Genomic DNA, 4,911 nt, shown 5'->3' on the forward strand with positions numbered 1-4,911 from the left:
TGAAGGAGTCGTGTGATAGTCTCTGAAGGTTTCTCTGGAACAAATAGAAATTGCAGCTTGACTAATTGCAAGCAGCAAAAAGAGACTTTAGATACAATTTCAGTTAAAATAGAGACTTTAGGAACCTTCCATTGAAAATAGATACTTTTTTTTGACTTACGTTTGAAAAGAGACTAAGTGTCTTAGAAGAGACCTGCTATCAGTCCTGCAAATATCGTTATGCAAATCGACCTTGGGCCAAATTATAGCGCTCTTATTTTGCGACGTACTACACGAAACAAAGATTATTTTGCTTAATTACGATATTTTTCGTACATTTCAATCGACACCAAATTTACACCTCAAACTAACGTTCAAATTCTTCCCTCTTCTTTCAAGCCAACGGCAACGCCCATCACAACAACGACTCGGACGACGATACGTCCAACGACAACGCCAGCGTGTACTCGTGCCAGTCGGAAACGCTGAACGATGCCTACAACAACAACACGGACGGCGATTCGACCCAAACGGAAGCCGGTTCCGGCTTCGAGAAGCACGAGGAAAAGCTTCTGCAAGCGATCGAGAACGCCACGGACAAGTCGCTCCAGACCCGGATCAACGCATTCCAAGTGATCAACGAAACGCTCGTCCATCACTACATCCCGGACTTCATCGATGACCGCAAGATGACGCTGATGGATGCGATCGAAAAGTCCATCAAGAAGGGCAAGGGCGCCGAGCAGGCCTGGGCAGCCCGGATCATCCCGCTGTTGGTGATCCAACTGGAAGGCGCACAGGAAATCAACGGAATGATGAATGTGCTGAAACCGGTCTTGTTGGCAACGGCCCAAGATGGAGCCGCTTCGTACGATGCTCGCGCCAAGTGTTGCATGGCCCTGGGCTTGCTCAACTTCCTCGGAACCGACGACATCGGAGATCTTCTGCCACTAATGAAGAACTTCGAGGGTATCTTCTCGGGAAGCTACCTCAAGGGAGACAGTAGCCCAAGCAGTGCCAATGCGGACGCAGCTGCCCCTCCACAGTGCCGCCCTGAGCGCATGGGCCCTGCTTCTCACGTTGATCCCATCCGGAGATCTGGTATCGCTCGTCAACGGCAACAATCAAATGATTCCCTCAATCAACAAACTGGTCGGTATGCTTCAGAGCCCTCACCTGGACGTACGAATGATCGCCGGAGAAACAATTGCCTTGATTCTGGAGAGTGGTCGCTCGCACGACGAGAGCTTCCTCGAGGACGAACTACCCGATCTGATTGAAGCCACGCAAAAGCTTGCCACCGATGCGCACAAATACCGCGCCAAACGGGACCGCAAGGTTCAGCGTGCGACGTTCCGGGACGTGCACCGTTACCTGGAGGAGGACATCTCGCCGGAAATTTCGATCAAATTTGGCAAGGAAACGCTGCTCCTGGACACCTGGTCCCTGCACCATCAGTACATCTGCCTGCGCAATGCGTTGGGATTCGGCAATGAACGTGCAACCTGACCGAGAATGAGTTCCTGCGGGACGTTTTGGAACTGGGCGCCAAGATGGACGAACTGGAGCGCAGCTTAAAGGTGGCCAAGGCGGAGAAGAAGTTCATCAATCGCTGCTGCGTTCAAGGCTCGGACCATCACCCGGGGCAAGAACCGCGACAAACGATCGGCCCGTTGTCAACTAGAAGGGCGGGAAAGCGGGTGGTCGTTGTTGTACATAGAAGCGTGTGATTTATACCTACTTTTTTTATGATAACTTGGAATTTACTTTAGGTAGTAGTTATCCGATTTTTTCTTTCTTTTGATAGTAAAACTATAATATTGTTTGAAATTTACGTTAACGTTAATGCTTGATCGATACCTATCGTTTCGCAAATTTGTCGCAATTGGGATTGTCTTCGAAGGATCAGTCCAGGCAAATCTTAGGTACATATTGAATATCGTTTGAATTGAAGAAACATGTTAAGCACCGAATTTCCTATGTAGTAGCTGTGGTTAGAATTGTCGAACGTTCATTACTAGTATGATAGCCCCCGTCGTATAAAATCTACTCAATATTGCAAACAACCGGTAAGTTTAACATAGTGGAAGGAATAACAAATTGCATGTAGAAAAATCGTTTATGTGTAAACCAATAAAATCGCAACTAGTTTCGTTCTCTATATAGAACTAGAAGTGATCCTGAAAGGGCAAAAAAAAACTGTGTTGTACATACGGAAGAAACTCTCCCTTTGATGACTTGTTGAGTTATGATTTGAGTTGATGTCACACGTTGAATTACAGGTTCCAAGAATCACCACCGCCTTTTGGATGCGGTGGATGTCCTTTACAACCCCAACTCGGAAATTCTGGAAATCGCTGAGACGGAACTACAAGGACGTCCTGTAGGCCAAGGCGCCACATCTGCTTCAAATCCTCCGTCAAGTCATGGTACTTTGTTTCCTAGTTGAACGTTGATCGAACATCGCCAGCAGTTCATCGATGTTGTTGAGGGTTATTTGTTTCATCCTTTTTAGCTTCTTTTGGAGCTCAGGAAGCTTCTTTGTGGAAGTTAAGAGGGCTGCTTTGTGAAAGCTCAAGATGGTGTTTTTGTGGAAGCTCACTAAGCTTCTTCTGAAAGCTTATTTGTGAAAGTTCTGGAAGCTTCTTTGTAAAATCTCTGCGAGCTTCTTCTAAACGCTCACGAAGCTTCTCCTGGATGCTTTCTTCTGGAAGCTTAGTAAGCTTCATCTGGGAACTCAGGAAGCTTCTTCTGGAAGCTCAATAAGCTTCTTCTGGAAGCTCATGAAGCTTCTTCTAGAAGCCCAGCAAGCTATCTCTCGAGAGTTTAGAAAACTTCTTTCCGAAACTCAGAAAGTTTTGTTTTTCAGAAGCTCTTGATGATGATGATGATGGTCCCGCCACATACCCCTACAAAGGTTTGAGCTAGACGATATATCTTTAGGGATAATTATTATGATCAATTTAATCAGATATTGCAAAACGAAACGGGTCTGATTATTTTTTACAGATATAAATAACATAGAAATTTTCATACTATACAGCAACAAATAAAATTTTGTAAACACCATTGATCTTAACCACAGATGTTCATAAGCATAACCAGTGATCATGAAATTTCTAACAAAATCCAAAACCTTGTCAGGATTGAAAACTCCGCAAGACGATTTCAAAACTATCGACAACATTCGCATTTTCAAGAAGTTTCCGACATTCAACCAGCGAGCCTTAATAATCCAAAGAATCCTTCAACAGTGCAATTGTCCAATTTTGTTTATAATCATAAAATAGTCATTTATACCTGTGTACCGCGCGCGAGACTCAAACTTTTGTAGACTTCACAAAAAAATAGGTTTTAAGCTAAAGCTACGTCAACAATATAAAAATCCATCATCATTCATCAGGGTGAACATAATAGTTTGTCTATACCCTAATGAAATAAAACAAATAAATTATGCAATCAAATAATCTGTTTGTAAAAACATCGTCAAGCATACAAAATTAGTCATTATTAAAAAATTACTATTTGGCTGCTCAAAATACAGCTTTTACGTGTGAAATGCATAGTCTCTTGAACTGTGACAGAGTCGTTGGCACGCTTTATTTGTATTGCATAGAATTGAAAACATTTTATTCCTTTGTAGTATAATGAGTTTTGTGAAGCACCATGCAGAAAATTGGGTGTTCTGATTTCGTCCGCGTTTCATGTGTTATATCTATGAATCAAGTTTTGAAACGGCTTGTTCTAAATTTTTAGCTGCAATGAATAACACGGTGTCCATCCGCAAACAAGTTAATATCACAAAATCGTAAAACTCGTCTCATGTCATTAATGTACATAATAAATAAAATGGGCCCTAATACACTTCCCTGTGGAACACCAAGATTACTTTCCACGGGACTGGAAACCGAATTATTAAAAACAGTCCGTTGAGTTCTTCCACACAAAATAGCTTTCGAACCATTTGTATGCAGAACCCGAAAATGCCAAAGCGCTCGATTTTTTCAACAATAAGGGCCTAGAAATCGTCTCGAAGGCGCGTTTCAGATCCAGAAATACAGCAATGATAGTTTCTTTACACTCCATTTTTTCTTTCCATTTGGCTAAAACCAAGTTCAATGCGGTTTCACAAGAATGTCCTTCTCGATATCCCGATTGCTCTGGTATCAGCAAGTTATTATTATTCAAATATTTTATCAGTTGGCCTTTAACAACAAGTTCTAAATTTTCTCTAAAGTGTGCAACATGTTGATGGGACGAAACTCTTCGGCTTTAATCGTTCCAGCAACCTTTTGTATAGGAATCACTAAAGATTCCTTCCAAACCTGTGGCACGTGCCCGGTTCTCAAAGATTCATTTATAAGGTCCAACAGATTGTGTCCAATGACATGAAAGCAATCTTGCACAACTCTAGCATTAACATTATCTACTCCAGCCGTTTTATCTAAAGAAAAACATATACTTCTTAATTCATCAAATGTAATCGGGTGAAAACATTCAAGTTTACATCTACTATTAAACGGCTGTTTGATTCGTCAGGTTCAGGGCAACCAACTTCAATAGATTGGCTTGATCGATGAAACGCTATCGACAAAATATTTGTTAAAATTACATGCAATTACTTGTTGTTCTAATGTGCCATCGAAAGTTATGGATCGCGGATTACAATTATTAGGTTTCAATAAGACTTTAAAATTTTCCATTAACTCCTTGCTGTTGTTCTGATGTGATCGATTTTCCTCTGAATATATTCACAGCGGGTTTTTTCAACGTTTGTGAATATATATTTCGCGCTAATTGTACCTTCTCCAGTTATTATCATCTCCTTTAAAACTTTTTGTACAGTTTATCCCTCTTGCGTTTAAGACGAAGTAGCTCTAAACTGTACAGCTGTTTGAGTTTTTCTAGAGATAACAAACTTTTGTTCAACTA

General features: G+C 41.6%; 1 pseudogene; it reads left to right on the forward strand.

Annotated features, from left to right (window-relative positions):
• The first annotated feature begins 353 nt into the window (after positions 1–353).
• On the forward strand, positions 354–2,178 carry LOC110681374 (annotated as a pseudogene).
• The last annotated feature ends 2,733 nt before the right edge of the window (positions 2,179–4,911 follow it).

This window comes from Aedes aegypti, unplaced genomic scaffold (genome assembly GCF_002204515.2).
Source record: "Aedes aegypti strain LVP_AGWG unplaced genomic scaffold, AaegL5.0 Primary Assembly AGWG_AaegL5_hic_scaff_761_PBJ_arrow, whole genome shotgun sequence".
In the NCBI taxonomy this organism is placed as follows: domain Eukaryota; kingdom Metazoa; phylum Arthropoda; class Insecta; order Diptera; family Culicidae; genus Aedes; species Aedes aegypti.